This window comes from Saccopteryx bilineata, chromosome 8, assembly GCF_036850765.1.
Source record: "Saccopteryx bilineata isolate mSacBil1 chromosome 8, mSacBil1_pri_phased_curated, whole genome shotgun sequence".
Classification (NCBI taxonomy): Eukaryota; Metazoa; Chordata; class Mammalia; order Chiroptera; family Emballonuridae; genus Saccopteryx; species Saccopteryx bilineata.
Window position 1 is genome coordinate 56,682,146 of NC_089497.1, and position 10,204 is coordinate 56,692,349.

The 10,204-nt window shown below is 44.5% G+C and overlaps 1 pseudogene; it reads right to left on the bottom strand.

The window, feature by feature from the left end:
* Nucleotides 1–866: 866 nt before the first annotated feature.
* Nucleotides 867–1,693, bottom strand: LOC136311879 (nuclear ubiquitous casein and cyclin-dependent kinase substrate 1 pseudogene; annotated as a pseudogene).
* Between the last annotated feature and the right edge of the window lie 8,511 nt (nt 1,694–10,204).

Below are 10,204 nucleotides of genomic sequence, written 5' to 3' on the forward strand. Positions count from 1 at the left end.
TCTACCCCCAAGGTAAAAAATAAACTTGTATTAGATGACAATTGATTTTTTTAAAAGTCCATGTAGAGAAAGAAGCAATCATTTTTAATTAAAACCCTTCTGGTTTTTGATCACTGCTCAACTTGCCACTGTTTAGCAAGAAGCTACATTTCTATAGTGTTCATCTCAAATCTTATTGCTTTCAACTGTGGTATACCATCCATTAAAAATAAAAAGATGAGGCCCTGGCTGGTTGGCTCAGTGGTAGAGCTTCAACCTGGCATGCAGGAGTCCCGGGTTCGATTCCTGGCCAGGGCACACAGGAGAAGCGCCCATCTGCTTCTCCACCCCTCCCCCCTCTCCTTCCTCTCTGTCTCTCTCTTCCCCTCCCGCAGCCAAGGCTCCATTGGAGCAAAGTTGGCCAGGGTGCTGAGGATGGCTCCATGGCCCTGGTTGCAACAGAGCAACGCCCCAGATGGGCAGAGCATCGCCCCCTGGTGGGCATGCCAGGTGGATCCCGGTTGGGCACATGCAGGAGTCTGTCTGACTGCCTCCTGGTTTCCAACTTCAGAAAAAAAAAATTTAAAAATAAAAAAAAATAAAATAAAAAGATGAAGCAGTCAATCCAGTGATTAATTTGACATGGCTTTCATTGAAAAAGGAAGGGAAGAGAGGGAGGCGGCAAAGAGAGATCTATAGACAAAAGGTAAATTAAACATACAATGGTTTTCTTAAAAAAAAAAAAATTAAAGAGAGAGAAAATGTTATTTTCAACAAAAGGAAATAGAAGCACTGAAAGCCCATGAGTCAAGCCATAGCCAAAACCATGTTCTATCTTATGTAGGTTTTCTCCCCCCTTCTTTTTTTCTTCTCTCTCTCTCTCTCTCTTTTTTTTTTTTTTTAAATAAAATCTCTCCCAAACCACCATCACTTTTAATCCTCCCCAGACTGGGCTTCATCCTCAGACCCTTCGTCCCCAGACTTCTCGGGTGGAGGGCTCGCAGATGCTTTCTTTTCTGGAGGGCTTTCCGGTTCCTCATCCTCTTCTTTAGGAGAGGGAGTCTTTTCCTTTGATGCTTTGGAAGCTGTGGGGCGACCCACTTTCCCTTTGCCTTTCACAGGACTGGATGTCACTGTAGCCTTTAGCTGGGTTTGGGCATTTTCTTTTCTTTTGTCTCTGGTTTGGACTTCTTAACGATCTTTTTGTTTTTCTTGTTTGAACTGCCATAGTCACTATCATCATCATCTTCCATTAGAGAATCTTCATCACTGCTGGAATCTTTCTCCTGGAATGGTGCTCGTCCTCTTCTTCTTGCTCTTCTTCACTGCCTACATCTTCCATGAGCATTTCTCTCTGTTTAGAAGCTGCTTTAGAGGCTGCCTGCCGTTGCTGGCGCACATTTTTATGGTCTTCTTTTTCATCTTCACTGTCCTCAGCTGAGTGAGAATCATCCTTCTTGGTCTTACATCTTTTTCTTCAGAGTCTTCACTATCTTCCTGTGAATTCTTTCCAAATCCCCTCTTATTTTTAGCTTCTTGAGGAGATGACGGAATTTTCTTAGCTGGAGGTCCTGAATCTCTTCCATAATCTTCATCAGCATCATCAGATTCCTGAAACTGTGAATAATCAACGACCTTCCTATTTCTGACAGGCCGAGACATGTTCGCTGTCGAATCAGGACCGAGTTGAGAAGCCAAAGACTAGAACCACCCCCCCCCCAACCCGCGTGCTTGGCGCCCCCCCCCCCCCCCCAACTTGGGCCGATACCGCAGAACCCCGAGCTGCTGGCTTCTCAAACTCCGCCGCTCCTTGGTTCAGAGACCCGTAATCAGACCCCCACCCCCACCCCCGCTCCCCGTCTCTTCCTCAGTAATTTTCTACCGTTTTGGTTTCAAGGCAAGAACACTAGAGTAAGTAGTTCCGGAGTCGCAGGTTGTAAATCCTGACCGTGTTGCTAGCCTGACATGATTTCTGAGCAGATTGGTTCCCTACTAGGACTGTTTCCTTATCTACTTAACTGAGGAGGTTGACCCAGCTCACTTGTTCTCATTTGGGGATGCCCACTGGAATCACCTGGGAAGTTTAAAATTTTTTAAATAGCTTTACTGAGGTGTAACTGACATAAATAAGCTACACATATTTAAAGTGTAAAATATTATGTTTTGACATCTACATCCATCTCAATTAAGACAATATATACATGGAAAGCTTTTAAAAGATAAGATGGCCAGGCTAATCCAATGGGATAGGAGGATGGACTCAGGCATCAATATATGTCATTTTGTTGTTGTTGTTGCTTTAGCAAGAGAGAGAGAGAGGGACAGACAGGGACAGCCAGACAGGAAGGGAGAGAGATGAGAAGCATCAAATCTTCATTGCGGCACCTTAGTTGTTCATTGATTGTGCCTTGACCAGGGGCCTCCAGCCAAACCAGTAACCCCTTGCTCAAGCCAGCAACCGTGGGCTCAAGCCAGCGATCTTGGGCTTCAAGATGGAGAGCCTGTGCTCAAGCTGGATGAACCATGCTCGCGCTGGTGACCTCATGTTTTCAAACCTGGATCCTCTGCATCCCAGGCCTATGCTCTATTCCAGGGGTCCCCAAACTACAGCCCACGGGCTGCATGCGGCCCCCTGAGGCCATTTATCCGGCCCCCGCCGCACACCCGGAAGGGGCACCTCTTTCATTGGTGGTCAGTGAGAGGAGCATAGTTCCCATTGAAATACTGGTCAGTTTGTTGATTTAAATTTACTTGTTCTCTATTTTAAATATTGTATTCGTTCCCATTTTGTTTTTTTACTTTAAAATAAGATATGTGTAGTGTGCATAGGGATTTGTTCATAGTTTTTTTATAGTCTGGCCCTCCAACGGTCTGAGGGACAGTGAACTGGCCCCCTGTGTAAAAAGTTTGGGGACCCCTGCTCTACTCACTGCGCCAGCACCTAGTCAGGCAGGAAATATTTTTAAAAAGTATTTAAAGCAACAGAAACTTGAGGTAGTTTAAGCAAAAGGAGTTGATTATGGAGGTACAGGGGTATCAAAGAGATCGATGGCAAGCATGGAGATGGATTTCATAAGGGACTTGGACAAGACAATGGAAAGTCGTTAGGAGTCTGGGAGTATCACCTCTTGCTTGTCGCTGAGACGTCTCTTCATTCTTTTTCTACACATTCTCTTCTGCATAGTTCCATTGCAGGCTGTCTGTACTTCTTCTCCTTTCAAGAGGCCAACCCAGGATGAGATTGGACTCTTAGTCCCAATACCACATTTCAACAATAAGGACTCCACTACTTGTCCTATCGTGTCATAGGATGAGGGTAGGTTCACACAGTACTTAGAAAGTCACTAGGATTCCAGCTCTGTAACCTTTTGGCTGAGAGGCGGGGTAGGTGGGACAGAGTCACAAAGAAGAGAGGCAGGATATGGCACAAAGACACCAACAAATGTGCTTTTATCTCAAAGTGTGGCCATATAAACAGCAGTACTTTTAGGGAATCCAAGAGAATCAAGACAAAGAGGCTCAAAGGTGTAAGGAGATAAGATACAGAAGAGAGAGCAAGGCAATCTCGAAGAGGGCTAGGGGCTCATAGCATAACAGCACCCCCAAGGAAGAGGACCCATGTGTCCATGCCCGACTCAGCTCTGAGAGGCAAGAGACACTGCCGGGGGCTGGGGTGAGGAGCTGTTAGTCGGAGCCAGTTTGCTAAATTAAAGGCAAGACTAAGTAAGAATCACAGGTTTTTTTGGATCTTAAAAAAAATAAAGAATGCTTCAAGAGAGAGAAACTGAAGGATGGTGATGTTTGAAATTCAAAGGAAAGCCAGCTCAGTCATTTGCTTTTTGTTTGGCTGATCTTAATCGTTAGAACCCAGTTGCTCACTGGCTGCTCATTTTGGGCCTTAAAAACAAGGGTAGTTGGCCCTGGATGGTTTGCTCAGTGGTAGAGCTTCAGCCCAGTGTGTGGATGTCCTGGGTTTGATTCCTGCTCAGGGCACACAGGAGAAGTGCCCATCTGCTTCTCCACCCCTCCCCTTCTCACTTCTCTCTCTTTCTCTCTCTCTCTCTCCCCCTCCTGCAGCCATGGCCTGATTGAAGCGAGTTGGCCCAGGTGCTGAGAATGGCTCCATGGCCTCCACCTCAGGTGCTAAGAAGAGCTAGATTGCTGAGCAGCAGAGCTACCCCCCAGATAGGCAGAGCATCACCCCCAGTGGGCTTGCCCGGTGGATCCCGGTAGGGCACATGCGGGGAGTCTGTCTCTCTGCCTTCTCTCCTCTCACTGAATAAAAAAAACAACAGAACATAAACAAAGGTAGTGCAAGGACCTAGTTAGAGTAGTTGCATCATTAATAACTTGCTCCCTCTTTTTGAACATGATGCTAACATATTTCACTGTATTCCTTCTCTGGAAACCCCAGAGTTTAATTTTGGTTGCTTTTGGGGTTCTGAAGTGAATTGAGGGTCACAGCGTGGAGGGGAGTTTGCTGATGAGGTAAACTGAAGAAATATTTTAGGGAAAAGAGTGTCTTGGCTCAGGCTGCTATGTTAAAATACCATTAATCAAGTGACTTATAAATAACAGAAATTTATTTCTCACAGTTCTGGGGGCTAGAAATCCATGATCAAGGCGCCAGCATGGTCAGTTTCTGGTAAGAGCCATCTTCCAGGTTGCAGACTTCCGACTTCTCATTGCATCCGCACGTGGCTGAGAGCAGAGAAGAGCAAGCAGCTCTCACCACTCTTATGGGCACTGATTCCATTCATGAGCACTCCACCTTTATGACTTCATCTAATCCTAATTAAATACTTCCCAAAGGCTCACCGCCTAATGCCATCACATCAGGGGTAGGGTTTCTAAATATGAATTTTGTGCGGACGCAAATATTCAGTCCATGACAGACAGCAAAGGAATTATACGTTCAAATCTTCTGTTTCAACCAAATGAAATGTTTCTGCTTCTCACAGAACGAGACTTAGAGCTGCAGGCTTTGAGGTAGAAAAGGAGCTTTTCTAGGAAGAAAGCCAGTCATCTGCCTACGGGGGGCTTACAAGGACCTAGTGTACCTTCAGCAGCCCTCCTGCCAAAGCCGGCACGTGTCCCCTGAATTCATGACTGCTGTGGCCTGCCACCCTCACACCGAAGTCCCTGACTTGGGGACCCCCATGAGGAGTTAAAGGCTCTTCCCTGCGGGAGTCCCTCCCATGAGGAAGCACAGGATATTGTAAAGGACAAGGGAATTACAGGGGCTTGTCCTCTGTGCATCTCGCTTTCAGAGTTTCATGAGAGATGGCTGGTGCAAAATTATGATTGAGGCTTTCTCATCTCTTTTTCTGTGAGAATCATGACTAGCAGCAAGAATAAAACATTATGAGCCCTGGCTGGTTGGCTCAGTGGTAGAGCGTCGGCCTGGCGTGCGGAAGTCCCAGGTTCGATTCCCGACCAGGGCACACAGGAGAGACGCCCATCTGCTTCTCCACCCCTCCCCCTCTCCTTCCTCTCTGTCTCTCTCTTCCCCTCCTGCAGCCGAGGCTCCATTGGAGCAAAAGTTGGCCCGGGCGCTGGGGATGGCTCCTTGGCCTCTGCCCCAGGCGCTAGAGTGGCTCTGGTCGCAACAGAGCGACTCCCCGGATGGGCAGAGCATCGCTCCCCTGGTGGGCGTGCCGGGTGGATCCCTGTCGGGCGCATGCGGGAGTCTGTCTGACTGCCTCCCTGTTTCCATCTTCAGAAAAAAAAAAAAAAAAAAAGTAAAAAAACAAAAAAACATTATGAGCCTCTAGTCTAAAGAATCAATATAGAGCTCACACCCCTGTCTTTGTTCACCCATCTCTCATGTACTAAGTGTGGCATAGCATGTACAGTGTGGAGTTAGGACTAGGGCCTTACACTCGGTCATCATAGGAGTTGTGCTTAATCTACATGCTTTATCTACATTATCTCATTTATTTATTACAACTCTTGATGGTACGTGTTCTATAGGAGAGAAAACTGTGGCTCACAGAGTATAAGTTACTTGCTAAAGTCACACAGCGTTAAGTTTCAGAGTCTAGACTTGAACCCAGATCTCTGACTCAAAAACTTGGTCACTTTTCACTCAAGGAGGAGGCAGACATGTCAACAACAGATATTCTGTAACAAGGTAAGTGCTCTTGAAGAGGCAGACAAGAGGGGTGATGGGGTGTCTCACTGGCCTGGAGAGTCAGTGGGAACTTGCCTGGAGAGTCAGTTTTATTCCTCAGGATGAACAGGACAAGGGGAACAACACATGTCCCTGCCCTCAAGGCACATTCAGGGTCTGGGTCAGCTCCTCTCTGCTTCCCTTCTCACCTGTGTGAACTGTTCCCTCTTAGCCTGCCTATTACTTACGATCAGCAATAACTATACAACCCAGACCTATGTCTGGATTGCCAGACAAAATACAGGATACCCAGTGAAATGTGAATTTCAGATAAAGGATTTTTTTCTTTTTAGTATAAGTATGCCCCAATGTTGCATGAAATATACTTATGCTAAAAAAATTGGATCTGAAATTCAAATTTCATTGGATGTCCTGTATTTTTATTTGCTAAATCTGACAACTCTAATACCCAGCCAGAGGCCTCTTGTCTAGTCCTGATTGTCAGCAGCCTTACCCTTCTTAACCCTTCGCTGGCTTTTTTTTTTTTTTTGTCCTGTGTAGCATTCTGACAGCAGTCTGGTTCTGGGCTCATGGTCCCACCCAACATCTCCTCATCTGCTGTTGTCCATGCCCCGGCCTGAGAGCTGGGGCTACTGCCACTGCAGAGAAAAGTTTTTGTCATACTTTCTGGCTTTGCTTCCCCTGAGAGCATCTCCCTGGCACCACACTGGTAGGCTGGCACCATAGGCAGAGCCTGAAGGTAGAACTTGGCAGAACATCATCTTAAAGGAAATGGCCCAAGAGGGAGAATTTTGGAAACAGCAGAAGTCTGAATTCAAAGCACAGACTGTTATAAACATTCTTCACTTTGCAGATGGAAGAAGCAGATGTTTTTAGTGTGATCCTTTCCTCTAGGTTCCTGGTTCCTCTTTCTGCTCTCCTCTGTTCAGATACTTACTGAGGACCTATCTTGAGCTCCATCCACACCATCAGGCAGGCAGAGGTAAATAAAACTTTGCACTCAAGGATCTTGTGACCTGTCTAGACCTGGAAGGAAGTCAAGACCTGTCTAAATAGTTGTAACGTGGTAGAAAATGATAACACCCGAGGGAAGTGAAGAGGGTGCTATGAGACTTCAGAGGAAGAAGAGGGCATGACTAGGTGAGGGAGGGGTTCAATCCAAGCACCTTTGTGGAGGCGATGTCTTTTGAGCGGACCCTCAAAGGGTAAATAGTATTTAAACATTTCTCAATTTTCTAAATAACTAATTGTTGAACACTAATTCATTAATAGCAATTGTACCAATTTGTCAAATGACCAGCTCACTAAAAATTGTTTCTTTTAACTATTTATAGAATCTATAGCAATGTTTTCTACCAAAGCTTCCAAATATTCAGTTTATTATTATTTTTTAAAATCTCAGGTGATGTTCATGTCCCAAGTGTCAAAAATATTATAAGGTTGCCTGATCAGGTGGTGGCGCAGTGGATAGAGCATTGGATTAGGATGCAGAGGACCCAGGTTCAAAACCCCGAAGTCACTGGCTTGAGTGCGGCTCATCTGGTTTGAGCAAAGCTCACCAGCTTGAACCCAAGGCCCCTTGCTTGAGCAAGGGGTCACTCGCTCTGCTGTAGCCCCCTGGTCAAGGCACATATGAGAAAGCAATCAATGAACAACTAAGGTGCTGCAACGAAGAATTGATGCCTCTCACCTCTCTCCCTTCCTGTCTGTCTGTCCCTATCTGTCCCTCTGTTTGTCTTGCTCTCTGTCTCTGTCACAGAGAAAGAAAATTATAAGGTTGACTCTTCCCCATAGTTTTAAATCCATCTTGCTGCCTCCATAGGCTTCTGTGACTCCATTGACTTGATTCCCATGGGCACCCCCTTCTGTAGACACAAGCCTGATCCTTTCTCTGGCTTGTGACCATTCCTTTGTAATTTTGACATTTTTGAAATAAGCAGGCCCTGGCTGGTTGGCTCAGTGGTAGAGCATCTGTTTGGCTTGTGGATGTCCCAGGTTCGATTCCCAGTCAGGGCACACAGGAGAAGCGCCCATCTGCTTCTCCACCCTTCCCCCTTTCCCTTCTCTCTGTTAATCTCCTCCTCCTGCAGCCAAGGCTCCATTGGAGCAAATTGGCCCCAGGCGCTGAGGATGGCTCCATGGCCTCACCTCAGGCACTAAAACACTGCCAAGCAACGGAGCAACATCCCAGATGGGCAGAGCGTTGCCTAGTAGGGGGCTTGTTGGGTAGATCCCGATTGGGACATATGTGGGAGTCAGTCTCTCTGCCTCTCCACTTCTCACTTAAGGGAACAACAACAACAAAAAAAGCAGAAAAGTAAAGACAGTAACAACAAACACTCATATGCGACTGTTCACCTTTAATAAACTTAATATTTTGACATATGTACTTCAAATCATTGTTTCCCAGAAACAAAACATTCCAGATCCAGTTGAAACCCCTGAAGACCCTCACATGTGGTTTGATTCTGCTCCAGAATCTGGCACTCTCATTTCCATGCTTGGTTTTTAACTTTTTACACGTGCATGATTCATAAAACAGGTTTTTGCCTACTTACAGACTATATACAAGGGTAGACATAAGTGGGTTTACAGTTGTGAATATGTGAGTTTATTCTTGTATTATTTATTAATTCTTGTATTATTTTCCATAAAAACAACTGTAAACCTACTTTTGCCTACCCTGTATATGCCATAATACTGTTTATGTCCTTATGATTTACCCATACTTAAATACAATGCTGTTAATTCATTTTAAATTACTGTACAGTACTCCATTTTACAAATATATTACAATCTATTCTTCTGTTGATGACTATTTAGGTTCTTCTAATAACCTTACAAACAAAACTGGAATGCATTCTGTATACATATGCTACAGTCTCTTTAATATATCACTAAAGTGACATTCTTGGTTTATAGGTTATTCTCATCTTCACCTTTGTTAGGTATTTCCTAATTGATTGTCAAAATATTTGGACCAATTTACTCTTTTATAGCAATATTTCTGTTTATCAAGCAAAAGGTAAAAGGCAAACCCTACAGGTAATAAATACATGGTACAGGAATGTTTCAACCTGCAGTTAAGGGGGTGCATGTGGTGTTCCAGTTTCTGACCTTTTCATAGGGAAGTGTGTGGAGGCCAGACTGAGCTGGGCACTCATGCATGGTGGGACCGCAAATTTCTGTTGTATCACCCGTTTATAGAGGAGTCTAGAGGAATCAGAAACATCAAACAAAGCTAGCTTTGCAATTAAGGTTTCAGCCTTGCCCTGGTTGGGTAGCTGAGTTGGTTAGAGTGTCATCCAGATACGCCAAGGTTGTGGGTTCAATCCCCAGTCAGGGCACATAAAGAATCAATCAATGAATGCATAAATAAGTGGGAAAACAAACCACTGTTTCTCTTTCTTTCTCTTTCAAACCAATTTTTAAACAAGATATGAAAAAATGTTGCAACCTTTTTAGCAGCCCAATAATTAAGAGAATTTATAGACCAGAGGCTTTGCTGCTCTCCCTGGAGAGCATTGCTAGGCTACCTGGAGGTGGCTCACAATGGTATTCCAATTGACAAACTGTACATTACACCTCTGACCTTGGGTGCTTGTTGAACAAAGGCTTCCAACCCAGCACATGCATTAGTTGACAACACTGTGACAAGTTTGTATCATAGGCTATGAGAGGCAGAAAATGTATTTGGGGACTTCTTGTCCATACCTGTAATACAAAAGGAGAAAGAATGTTTAAAAAATTTTAAATTATAGGTCTTTAGTCCATCTCTAGAGTGTATTGTTTGTTATAGAGAAAAAGTAGAAATTTTATTATTAAAAATACAATTAACATGTTATTCTGGTCCTATTTATTGGAGAGTTTATGCTTTCCTCCATTGATTTGCTTATCCTTTCTGTCCCTTAACAAGTTTGCATATATACATGGGTTGTTTCTGAGGTTTGCATATATACATGGGTTGTTTCTGTTTTATTCCTTCAGTGTATTTCCCTACACATAGGCTTGTACTGTACACTCTTAGTTATCCTTACTTTATAATCAGTCATTGATTTGAGAGAGAAAGAGACAAGAAGGAGGGGTGGGAGG